Below are 14,739 nucleotides of genomic sequence, written 5' to 3' on the forward strand. Positions count from 1 at the left end.
GACCACTGTCATCACAATGCCCCAGGACAGATGTCATCACAATTCGCCATGGTCCTTGTCATCACAGTGCTCCATGAACCATGTCATCACAATGTTCCAGGACACTTGTCATCACAATGATCCATGATCCCTTTCATCACAATGCTCCATGAACCCTGTCATCTCACTGCTCCATAGCCTTTGTATTCACAATGCTCCATGGCCCCTGTAATCACAGTGCTCCATGACCCTTTTCATCAGTATGCTCCAAGACCACTGTCATCACAATGCCCCATGACGCCTGCAATCAGAAATCTCCAAGGCCTCTCTTACCAAAAAGCTCCATGACCCCTGTCATCACAAAGTTCTCTGCCCATATCATCACAATGCTCCTTGTCACCTTTAATCACAATGCTCCATGCCCTTTCATCACAATGCTCCAGAATTCTTGTCATCGCAATGTTCCTTGACCGTGTCATCACAATGCTCCATAACCCTTGTCATCACAAAGCTCCATGACCCCTGTCATCACAATGATCCATGACTCCTTTCCTCACAGTGATCCAGTACCCTTTTCATCACAATGCTCCATGCCCTTGTCATCACAATGCTCCAGGTCTGTTGTCATCACCATGCTTCATGCCCGTGTCATCACAATGCTCCATGAATCTTGTCTTCACAATGCTCCATGTCCCATGTCATCACAATGCACCATGACCCCTGTCATCACAATTCTCCAAGGCCCCTCTCATCACAATGCTCCACGACACTTGTCATCACATTGCTCCATAACACCTGTCATCACAGTGTTCCCTGCCCATGTCATCACAATGCTCCATGTCCGCTATAATCACAATGCTCCATGCCTGTTTCCTCACAATTCTCCAGAATTCTTGTCATCAGAATGTTCCATGACCGTGGCATCACTATGCTCCATGGCCCTTGTCATCACAATGCTCCAGAATTCTTGTCATCACAATGTTCCATGACCGTGTCATCACAATGCTTCAATACCCTGGTCATCAATGTTCTCCATGACCTTTGTCATCACAATGCTCTCTGTCGTATTTCATCACAATTCTCAATGACCACTTTAATCACTATGCTCGCTGACCATTTTCATCACATGTCTCTATTGTCATTACAGTTCCCCATGGCCCCTTTCTTCACAATGCTCCATGATGCCTGTCATCACATAGCTCCATGGCTTTTGTTATCACAATGCTCCAGGACCAGTTTCATCACAATACTCCATCCCCCTTGTCATCACAGTGCACAATGAAACCTTTCATTACAATGCTCCATGACACTTGTCATCACAATACTCCATGGCCTTTATCGTCACAATGCTCCCAGGCACTTTTCATCACGATGCTCCATGAAAACTTTCGTCACATTGCTCCATGACCATTGTCATCACAATAGTCCATACCCTTGTCAACACAATGCTGCATAATAGCTGTCATCACAATTCTCCATGACTGCTGTCATCACAATAATCCAGGACAATTTTCATAACAATGCTTCATGCCCCCAGTCATCACAGTGCTCCATGATACCTTTCATCACAATTCCTAGATGATCAATGTCATCACAATGCCCCATGACACCTGTCGTCACAATTCGCTATGACCCTTGTCATCACAATACTCGATGAACCGTGTCATCACTAGGTTCCAGGACACATGTCATCACAATGATCCATGACTACTTTCATCACAATGCTCCAATACACCTGTCATCACAATGATCCAAGGCCCCTGTTATCATATTGCTCCATGATCTCTTTCATCACAATGCTCCATGACCAGTGTCATTACCATGCTTCATGACGCCTGTCATCTCAATGCTCCATGGCCCCTTTCATCACAATGCTCCATGCCCTTGTCATCAAAACGCTCCAGAACTCTTGTCATCATAATGCGCCATGCCAATGTCATCAAAATGCCCCATGACACTTGTCATCACAATGCTCCATGGCCTTTGTCATCACAATGTTCCATGGCCCCTCTCATCACAAAGCTCCATGCCCTTGTCATCAAAATGCTCCAGATCTCTTGTCATCATAATGCTCCATGCCCTTGTCATCAAAATGCTCCAGATCTCTTGTCATCATAATGCTCCATGCCAATGTCATCAAAATGCCCCATGACACTTGTCATCACAATGCTCCATGGCCTTTGTCATCACAATGTTCCATGGCCCCTGTCATCACAGTGCTCCATGATACCTTTCATCACAATTCCAAATGACCACTGTCATCACAATGCCCCATGACAGATGTCATCACAATTCGCCTTGGTCCTTGTCATCACAATGCTCCATGAACCGTGTCATCACAAGGTTCCAGGACACTTGTCATCACAATGATCCATGATCACTTTCATCACAATGCTCCATCAACCCTGTCATCTCAATGCTCCATAGCATTTGTATTCACAATGCTCCATGGCCCTTTTAATAACAGTGCTCCATGACCCCTTTCATCACAATGCTCCAAGATCGCTGTCATCACAATGCCCCATGACGCCTGCCATCACAAATCTCCAAGGCCTCTCTTACCAAAAATCTCCACGACCCCTGTCATCACAAAGTTCTCTGCCCATATCATCACAATGGCCTTGTCACCTTTAATCACAATGCTCTATGCCCTTTCATCACAGTGCTCCAGAATATTTGTCATCGCAATGTTCCTTGACCGTGTCATCACAATGCTCCATGACCCTTGTCATCACAAAGCTCCATGACCCCTGTTACCACAATGATCCATGACTCCTTTCCTCACAGTGCTCCAGTACCCTTTTCATCACAATGCTCCATGCCATTGTCAGCACAATGCTACTTGGACCATTTTATCAAAATGCTCCATCCCCTTTTTTTCACAATGCTCCAGATAGCCTATCATTACAATGCTCCATGCCTGTGTCATCACAATGCTCCATGAATATTGTCTTCACAATGCTCCATGGCCCATGTCATCACAATGCTCCATGACCCCTGTCATCACAATTCTCCAAGGCCCCTCTCATCACAATGCTCCACGACACTTGTCATCACATTGCTCCATAACGCCTGTCATCACAGTGTTCCCTGCCCATGTCATCACAATGCTCCATGTCCCCTTTAATCACAATGCTCCATGCCTGTTTCCTCACAATGTTCCAGAATTCTTGTCATCCCAATGTTCCATGACCGTGGCATCACAATGCCCCATTGCCCTAGTCATCACAATGCTCCATGTCCCCTTTAATCACAATGCTCCATGTCTTTTTCCTCACGATGCTCCAGAATTCTTGTCATCACAAAGTTCCATGACCGTGGCATCACAATGCTCCATGGCCTTTGTCATCACAATGTTCCATGGGCCCTCTCATCACAAAGCTACATGCCCTTGTCATCAAAATGCTCCAGAACTCTTGTCATCATAATGCTCCATGCCAATGTCATCAAAATTCCCCATGACACTTGTCATCACAAGGCTCCATGGTCTTTGTCATCACAATGTTCCATGGCCCCTCTCATCACAAATCTCCATGCCCTTGTCATCAAAATGCTGCAGAACATCGTCAGCATAATGTTCCATGCCAATGTCATCAAAATGCCCCATGACACTTGTCATCACAATGCTCAATGGCCTTTGTCATCACAATGTTCCATGGCCCCTGACATCACAGTGCTCCATGATACCTTTCATCACAATTCTAGATGACCACTGTCATCACAATGCCCCATGACAGATGTCATCACAATTCGCCTTGGTCCTTGTCATCACAATGCTCCATGAACCGTGCCATCACAAGGTTCCAGGACACTTGTCATCACAATGATCCATGATCACTTTCATCACAATGCTCCATGAAACATATCATCTCACTGCTCCATAGCCTTTGTATTCACAATGCTCCATGGCCCCTGTAATCATAGTGCTCCATGACCCCTTTCAACCCAATGCTCCAAGACCGCTGTCATCACAATGCCCCATGACGCCTGCCGTCACAAATCTCCAAGGCCTCTCTTACCAAAAAGCTCCATGACCCCTGTCATCAAAAAATTCTCTGCCCATATCATCACAATGCTCCTTGTCACCTTTAATCACAATGCTCCATGCCCTTTCATCACAATGCTCCAGAATTCTTGTCATCGCAATGTTCCTTGACCGTGTCATCACAATGCTCCATGACCCTTGTCATCACAAAGCTCCATGACCCCTGTCATCACAATGATCCATGACTCCTTTCCTCACAGTGCTCCAGTACCCTTTTCATCACAATGCTCCATGTCATTGTCAGCACAATGCTCCTTGGACGCTCTCATCAAAATGCTCCGTCCCTTTTTCATCACAATGTTCCAGATAGCCTATCATCACAATGCTCCATGCCGTTGTCATCACAATGCTCCTTGTCACCTTTAATCACAATGCTCCATGCCCTTGTCATCACAATGCTCCAGAACACTTGTCATCATAATACTCCATTCCCGTGTCATCCCATTGCTCAATGACACTTGTCATCAAAAGGTTCCTTGGCCTTTGTCATCACAGTGCTCCATGATACCTTTAATCAAAATTCTACATGACCACTGTCATCAAAATGCAAGATGACCAATGTCATCACAATGCCCCATGACAAGTGTCATCACAATTCGCCTTGGCCCTTGTCATCTCAAGGCTGTATGAACCGTGTCATCACTAGGTTCCAGGACACTTGTCATCACAGTGATCCATGACCACTTTCATCACACTGCTCCATGAACTCTGTTATCTCAATGCTCCATGGCCTTTCTATTCACAATGCTCCATTGTCCCGATAATCGCGTTGCTCCATGAACACTTTCATCACAATGCTCCTTTACCACTGTCACCATAATGCCCCATGACGTCTCTCATCACTGTGCTCCAAGGCCACTCTCATCAAAATGCTCCATGATCTGTGTCAGCACAATATGGGATGACACTTTTCATCACAATGCTCCATGATCCCTGGAATCACAATGATCCCAGCCAATGTCATCACAATGCTCCAGGTCTCCTGGAATCACAATGCTCCATGCCCTTGTCATCACAATGCTCCAGGTCTGTTGTCATCACCATGCTTCATGCCCGTGTCATCACAATGCTCCATGAATCTTCTCTTCACAATGCTCCATGGCCCATGTCATCACAATGCTCCATGACCCCTGTCATCACAATTCTCCAAGGCCCCTCTCATCACAATGATCCACGACATTTGTCATCACATTGCTCCATAACACCTGTCATCACAGTGTTCCCTGCCCATGTCATCACAATGCTCCATGTCCCCTATAATCACAATGCTCCATGCCTGTTTCCTCACAATGCTCCAGAATTCTTGTCCTCACACTGTTCCATGGCCCTTGTCATCACAATGTTCCAGAATTCTTGTCATCACAATGTTCCATGACCGTGACATCACAATGCTACATGACCCTGGTCATCACTGTTCTCCATGACCTTTGTCATCACAATGCTCTCTGTCGCTTTTCATCACAATTCTCAATGACCACTTTAATCACTATGCTCGCTGACCATTTTCATCACATTTCTCTATTGTCATTACAATTCCCCATGGCCCCTTTCTTCACAATGCTCCATGATGCCTGTCATCACAAAGCTCCATGGCTTTTGTTATCACAATGCTCCAGGACCAGTTTCATCACAATACTCCATCCCCCTTGTCATCACAGTGCAAAATGAAACCTTTCATCACAATGCTCCATGCCCTTGTCATCAAAATGCCTCAGGACACTTTTCATCATAATGGTAATGCCAATGTCATCAAAATGCCCCATGACACCTGGCATCAAATTGCTCCATGGCCTTTGTCATCACAATGTTCCATGGCCCTTCTCATCACAAATCTCCATGACCTTGTCATCAAAACGCTCCAGAACTCTTTTCATCATAATGCTCCATGCCAATGTCATCAAAATGCCCCATGACACTTGTCATCAAAATGCTCCATGGCCTTTGTCATCACAATGTTCCATGGCCCCTGTCATCACAGTGCTCCATGATACCTTTCATCACAATTGTAGATGACCACTGTCATCACAATGTCCCAGGACATATGTCATCACAATTCGCCATGGTCCTTGTCATCACAGTGCTCCTTGAACCGTGTCATCACAAGGTTCCAGGACACTTGTCATCACAATGATCCATGATCACTTTCATCACAATGCTCCATGAACCATGTCATCTCAATGCTCCATAGCCTTTGTATTCACAATGCTCCATGGCCCCTGTAATCACAGTGCTCCATGACCCCTTTCATCACAATGCTCCAAGACCGCTCTCATCACAGTGCCCCATGACGCCTGCCATCACAAATCTCCAAGGCCTCTCTTACCAAAAAGCTCCATGACCCTTGTCATCACAAAGCTCCATGACCCCTGTCACCACAATGATCCATGACTCCTTTCCTCACATTGCTCCAGTACCCTTTTCATCACAATGCTCCATGCCATTGTCAGCACAATGCTACTTGGACCATTTTATCAAAATGCTCCATCCCCTTTTTATCACAATGCTCCAGATAGCCTATCATTACAATGCTCCATGCCCGTGTCATCACAATGCTCCATGAATATTGTCTTCACAATGCTCCATGGCCCATGTCATCACAATGCTCCATGACCCCTGTCATCACAATTCTCCAAGGCCCCTCTCATCACAATGCTCCACGACACTTGTCATCACATTGCTCCATAACGCCTGTCATCACAGTGTTCCCTGCCCATGTCATCACAATGCTCCATGTCCCCTTTAATCACAATGCTCCATGCCTGTTTCCTCACAATGTTCCAGAATTCTTGTCATCCCAATGTTCCATGACCGTGGCATCACAATGATCCGTGGCCCTTGTCATCACAATGCTCCATGTCCCCTTTAATCACAATGCTCCATGTCTTTTTCCTCACGATGCTCCAGAATTCTTGTCATCACAAAGTTCCATAACCGTGGCATCACAATGCTCCATGGCCTTTGTCATCACAATGTTCCATGGGCCCTCTCATCACAAAGCTCCATGCCCTTGTCATCAAAATGCTGCAGAACATTGTCAGCATAATGTTCCATGCCAATGTCATCAAAATGCCCCATGACACGTGTCATCACAATTCGCCATGGCCCTTGCCATCACAATGCTCCCTGACCCGTGTCATCACTGTGGTCCAGGACACTTGTCATCACAATGATCCATGATCACTTTCATCACAATGCTCCATGAACCCTGTCATCTCACTGCTCCATAGCCTTTGTATTCACAATGCTCCATGGCCCCTGTAATCACAGTGCTCCATGACCCTTTTCATCACAATGCTCCAAGACCACTGTCATCACAATGCCCCATGACGCCTGCAATCAGAAATCTCCAAGGCCTCTCTTACCAAAAAGCTCCATGACCCCTGTCATCACAAAGTTCTCTGCCCATATCATCACAATGGCCTTGTCACCTTTAATCACAATGCTCCATGCCCTTTCATCACAATGCTCCAGAATTCTTGTCATCGCAATGTTCCTTGACCGTGTCATCACAATGCTCCATAACCCTTGTCATCACAAAGCTCCATGACCCCTGTCATCACAATGATCCATGACTCCTTTCCTCACAGTGCTCCAGTACCCTTTTCATCACAATGCTCCATGCCATTGTCAGCACAATGCTCCTTGGACCCTCTCATCAAAATGCTCCATCCCCTTTTCATCACAATGCTCCAGATAGCCTATCATTACAATGCTCCATGCCCGTGTCATCACAATGCTCCATGCCGTTGTCATCGCAATGCTCCATGGCCTCTGTCATCACAATGCCCCCTGCCCTTGTCATCACAATGCTCCAGAACACTTGTCATCATAATACTCCATTCCCGTGTCATCCCATTGCTCAATGACACTTGTCATCAAAATGTTCCTTGGCCTTTGTCATCACAGTGCTCCATGATACCTTTCATCAAAATTCTACATGACCACTGTCATCACAATGCAAGATGACCAATGTCATCACTATGCCCCATGACACGTGTGATCACAATTCGCCTTGGCCCTTGTCATCTCAAGGCTGTATGAACCGTGTCATCACTAGGTTCCAGGACACTTGTCATCACAGTGATCCATGACCACTTTCATCACAATGCTCCATGAACTCTGTTATCTCAATGCTCCATGGCCTTTGTATTCACAATGCTCCATTGTCCCGATAATCGCGTTGCTCCATGAACATTTTCGTCACAATGCTCCTTTACCACTGTCACCATAATGCCCCATGACATCTCTCATCACTGTGCTCCAAGGCCACTCTCATCAAAATGCTCCATGATCTGTGTCAGCACAATATTGCATGACACTTGTCATCACAATGCTCCATGATCCCTGGAATCACAATGATCCCTGCCAATGTCATCACAATGCTCCATGTCTCCTGTAATCACAATGCTCCATGCCCTTGTCATCACAATGCTCCAGGTCTGTTTTCATCACCATGCTTCATGCCCGTGTCATCACAATGCTCCACGAATCTTCTCTTCACAATGCTCCATGGCCCATGTTATCCCAATGCTCCATGACCCCTGTCATCACAATACTCCAAGGCCCCTCTCATCACAATGCTCCATGACACTTGTCATCACATTGCTCCATAACACCTGTCATCACATTGTTCCCTGCCCATGTCATCACAATGCTCCATGTCCCCTATAATCACAATACTCCATGCCTTTTTCCTCACGATGCTCCAGGATTCTTGTTATCACAATATTCCATGACCGTGGCATCACAATGCTCCATGGCCCTTGTCATCACAATGCTCCATGTCCCCTTTAATCACAATGCTCCATGTCTTTTTCCTCACGATGCTCCAGAATTCTTGTCATCACAAAGTTCCATGACCGTGGCATCACAATGCTCCATGGCCTTTGTCATCACAATGTTCCATGGGCCCTCTCATCACAAAGCTCCATGCCCTTGTCATCAAAATGCTCCAGAACTCTTGTCATCATAATGCTCCATGCCAATGTCATCAAAATTCCCCATGACACTTGTCATCACAAGGCTCCATGGCCTTTGTCATCACAATGTTCCATGGCCCCTCTCATCACAAATCTCCATGCCCTTGTCATCAAAATGCTGCAGAACATTGTCAGCATAATGTTCCATGCCAATGTCATCAAAATGCCCCATGACACTTGTCATCACAATGCTCAGTGGCCTTTGTCATCACAATGTTCCATGGCCCCTGACATCACAGTGCTCCATGATACCTTTCATCACAATTCTAGATGACCACTGTCATCACAATGCCCCATGACAGATGTCATCACAATTCGCCTTGGTCCTTGTCATCACAATGCTCCATGAACCGTGTCATCACAAGGTTCCAGGACACTTGTCATCACAATGATCCATGATCACTTTCATCACAATGCTCCATGAAACATATCATCTCACTGCTCCATAGCCTTTGTATTCACAATGCTCCATGGCCCCTGTAATCACAGTGCTCCATGACCCCTTTCAACCCAATGCTCCAAGACCGCTGTAATCACAATGCCCCATGACGCCTGCCGTCACAAATCTCCAAGGCCTCTCTTACCAAAAAGCTCCATGACCCCTGTCATCACAAAATTCTCTGCCCATATCATCACAATGCTCCTTGTCACCTTTAATCACAATGCTCCATGCCCTTTCATCACAATGCTCCAGAATTCTTGTCATCGCAATGTTCCTTGACCGTGTCATCACAATGCTCCATGACCCTTGTCATCACAAAGCTCCATGACCCCTGTCATCACAATGATCCATGACTCCTTTCCTCACAGTGCTCCAGTACCCTTTTCATCACAATTCTCCATGCCATTGTCAGCACAATGCTCCTTGGACGCTCTCATCAAAATGCTCCGTCCCTTTTTCATCACAATGTTCCAGATAGCCTATCATTACAATGCTCCATGCCCGTGTCATCACAATGCTCCATGCCGTTGTCATCACAATGCTCCTTGTCACCTTTAATCACAATGCTCCTTGCCCTTGTCATCACAATGCTCCAGAACACTTGTCATCATAATACTCCATTCCCGTGTCATCCCATTGCTCAATGACACTTGTCATCAAAAGGTTCCTTGGCCTTTGTCATCACAGTGCTCCATGATACCTTTAATCAAAATTCTACATGATCACTGTCATCAAAATGCAAGATGACCAATGTCATCACAGTGCCCCATGACAAGTGTCATCACAATTCGCCTTGGCCCTTGTCATCTCAAGGCTGTATGAACCGTGTCATCACTAGGTTCCAGGACACTTGTCATCACAGTGATCCATGACCACTTTCATCACACTGCTCCATGAACTCTCTTATCTCAATGCTCCATGGCCTTTCTATTCACAATGCTCCATTGTCCCGATAATCGCGTTGCTCCATGAACACTTTCATCACAATGCTCCTTTACCACTGTCACCATAATGCCCCATGACGTCTCTCATCACTGTGCTCCAAGGCCACTCTCATCAAAATGCTCCATGATCTGTGTCAGCACAATATGGGATGACACTTTTCATCACAATGCTCCATGATCCCTGGAATCACAATGATCCCTGCCAATGTCATCACAATGCTCCAGGTCTCCTGGAATCACAATGCTCCATGCCCTTGTCATCACAATGCTCCAGGTCTGTTGTCATCACCATGCTTCATGCCCGTGTCATCACAATGCTGCATGAATCTTGTCTTCACAATGCTCCATGTCCCATGTCATCACAATGCACCATGACCCCTGTCATCACAATTCTCCAAGGCCCCTCTCATCACAATGCTCCACGACACTTGTCATCACATTGCTCCATAACACCTGTCATCACAGTGTTCCCTGCCCATGTCATCACAATGCTCCATGTCCGCTATAATCACAATGCTCCATGCCTGTTTCCTCACAATTCTCCAGAATTCTTGTCATCACAATGTTCCATGACCGTGGCATCACTATGCTCCATGGCCCTTGTCATCACAATGCTCCAGAATTCTTGTCATCACAATGTTCCATGACCGTGTCATCACAATGCTTCAATACCCTGGTCATCAATGTTCTCCATGACCTTTATCATCACAATGCTCTCTGTCGCTTATCCTCACAATTCTCAATGACCACTTTAATCACTATGCTCGCTGACCATTTTCATCACATGTCTCTATTGTCATTACAGTTCCCCATGGCCCCTTTCTTCACAATGCTCCATGATGCCTGTCATCACATAGCTCCATGGCTTTTGTTATCACAATGCTCCAGGACCAGTTTCATCACAATACTCCATCCCCCTTGTCATCACAGTGCACAATGAAACCTTTCATTACAATGCTCCATGACACTTGTCATCACAATACTCCATGGCCTTTATCGTCACAATGCTCCCAGGCACTTTTCATCACGATGCTCCATGAAAACTTTCATCACATTGCTCCATGACCATTGTCATCACAATAGTCCATACCCTTGTCAACACAATGCTGCATAATAGCTGTCATCACAATTCTCCATGACTGCTGTCATCACAATAATCCAGGACAATTTTCATAACAATGCTTCATGCCCCCAGTCATCACAGTGCTCCATGACACCTTTCATCACAATTCCTAGATGATCAATGTCATCACAATGCCCCATGACACCTGTCGTCACAATTCGCTATGACCCTTGTCATCACAATACTCGATGAACCGTGTCATCACTAGGTTCCAGGACATATGTCATCACAATGATCCATGACTACTTTCATCACAATGCTCCAATACACCTGTCATCACAATGATCCAAGGCCCCTGTTATCATATTGCTCCATGATCTCTTTCATCACAATGCTCCATGACCAGTGTCATTACCATGCTTCATGACGCCTGTCATCTCAATGCTCCATGGCCCTTTCATCACAATGCTCCATGCCCTTGTCATCAAAATGCTCCAGAACTCTTGTCATCATAATGCGCCATGCCAATGTCATCAAAATGCCCCATGACACTTGTCATCACAATGCTCCATGGCCTTTGTCATCACAATGTTCCATGGCCCCTCTCATCACAAAGCTCCATGCCCTTGTCATCAAAATGCTCCAGATCTCTTGTCATCATAATGCTCCATGCCCTTGTCATCAAAATGCTCCAGATCACTTGTCATCATAATGCTCCAAGCCAATGTCATCAAAATGCCCCATGACACTTGTCATCACAATGTTCCATGGCCCCTGTCATCACAGTGCTCCATGATACCTTTCATCACAATTCTAGATGACCACTGTCATCACAATGCCCCATGACAGATGTCATCACAATTCGCCTTGGTCCTTGTCATCACAATGCTCCATGAACCGTGTCATCACAAGGTTCCAGGACACTTGTCATCACAATGATCCATGATCACTTTCATCACAATGCTCCATGAAACATATCATCTCACTGCTCCATAGCCTTTGTATTCACAATGCTCCATGGCCCCTGTCATCACAGTGCTCCATGACCCCTTTCAACCCAATGCTCCAAGACCGCTGTCATCACAATGCCCCATGACGCCTGCCGTCACAAATCTCCAAGGCCTCTCTTACCAAAAAGCTCCATGACCCCTGTCATCACAAAATTCTCTGCCCATATCATCACAATGCTCCTTGTCACCTTTAATCACAATGCTCCATGCCCTTTCATCACAATGCTCCAGAATTCTTGTCATCGCAATGTTCCTTGACCGTGTCATCACAATGCTCCATGACCCTTGTCATCACAAAGCTCCATGACCCCTGTCATCACAATGATCCATGACTCCTTTCCTCACAGTGCTCCAGTACCCTTTTCATCACAATGCTCCATGCCATTGTCAGCACAATGCTCCTTGGACGCTCTCATCAAAATTCTCCGTCCCTTTTTCATCACAATGTTCCAGATAGCCTATCATTACAAAGCTCCATGCCCGTGTCATCACAATGCTCCATGCCGTTGTCATCACAATGCTCCTTGTCACCTTTAATCACAATGCTCCATGCCCTTGTCATCACAATGCTCCAGAACACTTGTCATCATAATACTCCATTCCCGTGTCATCCCATTGCTCAATGACACTTGTCATCAAAAGGTTCCTTGGCCTTTGTCATCACAGTGCTCCATGATACCTTTAATCAAAATTCTACATGACCACTGTCATCAAAATGCAAGATGACCAATGTCATCACAGTGCCCCATGACAAGTGTCATCACAATTCGCCTTGGCCCTTGTCATCTCAAGGCTGTATGAACCGTGTCATCACTAGGTTCCAGGACACTTGTCATCACAGTGATCCATGACCACTTTCATCACACTGCTCCATGAACTCTCTTATCTCAATGCTCCATGGCCTTTCTATTCACAATGCTCCATTGTCCCGATAATCGCGTTGCTCCATGAACACTTTCATCACAATGCTCCTTTACCACTGTCACCATAATGCCCCATGACGTCTCTCATCACTGTGCTCCAAGGCCACTCTCATCAAAATGCTCCATGATCTGTGTCAGCACAATATGGGATGACACTTTTCATCACAATGCTCCATGATCCCTGGAATCACAATGATCCCTGCCAATGTCATCACAATGCTCCAGGTCTCCTGGAATCACAGTGCTCCATGCCCTTGTCATCACAATGCTCCAGGTCTGTTGTCATCACCATGCTTCATGCCCGTGTCATCACAATGCTCCATGAATCTTGTCTTCACAATGCTCCATGGCCCATGTCATCACAATGCCCCATGACGCCTGCCATCACAAATCTCCAAGGCCTCTCTTACCAAAAATCTCCATGACCCCTGTCATCACAAAGTTCTCTGCCCATATCATCACAATGGCCTTGTCACCTTTAATCACAGTGCTCCATGCCCTTTCATCACAGTGCTCCAGAATACTTGTCATCGCAATGTTCCTTGACCCTGTCATCACAATGCTCCATGACCCTTGTCATCACAAAGCTCCATGACCCCTGTCATCACAATGATCCATGACTCCTTTCCTCACAGTGCTCCAGTACCCTTTTCATCACAATGCTCCATGCCATTGTCAGCACAATGCTCCTTGGACCCTGTCATCAAAATGCTCCATCCCCTTTTCATCACAATGCTCCAGATAGCTTATCATTACAATGCTCCATGCCGGTGTCATCACAATGCTCCATGCCGTTGTCATCACAATGCTCCAGAACCCTTGTCATCATAATACTCCATTCCCGTGTCATTCCATTGGTCAATGACACTTGTCATCAAAATGTTCCTTGCCCTTTGTCATCACAGTGCTCCATGTTACCTTTAATCAAAATTCTACATTACCACTGTCATCACAATGCAAGATGACCAATGTCATCACAATGCCCCATGACACGTGTCATCACAATACGCCTTGGCCCTTGTCATCTCAAGGCTGTATGAACCGTGTCATCACTAGGTTCCAGGACACTTGTCATCACAGTGATCCATGACCACTTTCATCACAATGCTCCATGTCCCCTATAATCACAATACTCCATGCCTTTTTCCTCACGATGCTCCAGGATTCTTGTTATCACAATGTTCCATGACCATGGCATCACAATGCTCCATGGCCTTTGTCATCAAAATGTTCCATGGACCCTGTCATCACAATGCTCCATGCCCTTGTCATCAAAATGCTCCAGGACACTTTTCATCATAATGGTAATGCCAATGTCATCAAAATGCCCCATGACACTTGGCATCACAATACT

The 14,739-nt window shown here is 45.9% G+C and overlaps 1 long non-coding RNA gene across 4 annotated transcripts in view; it reads right to left on the bottom strand.

The window, feature by feature from the left end:
* Positions 1-2,018: 2,018 nt before the first annotated feature.
* LOC309622362 overlaps positions 2,019-14,739 on the bottom strand; it is a 28,039-nt gene continuing 15,318 nt past the window's right edge. For 3 of the 4 annotated variants that reach the window (XR_014240757.1, XR_014240758.1, XR_014240759.1), the window contains one exon: positions 10,944-12,027. This is a non-coding gene — a long non-coding RNA (uncharacterized lncRNA). Of the gene's footprint in view, positions 2,158-10,943; positions 12,028-14,739 lie in introns of those variants that run through there. The other variant, XR_014240756.1, reaches the window with a different exon arrangement.

This window comes from Balaenoptera borealis (genome assembly GCF_965194805.1).
Source record: "Balaenoptera borealis genome assembly, contig: HAP1_SCAFFOLD_2265, whole genome shotgun sequence".
NCBI lineage: Eukaryota > Metazoa > Chordata > Mammalia > Artiodactyla > Balaenopteridae > Balaenoptera > Balaenoptera borealis.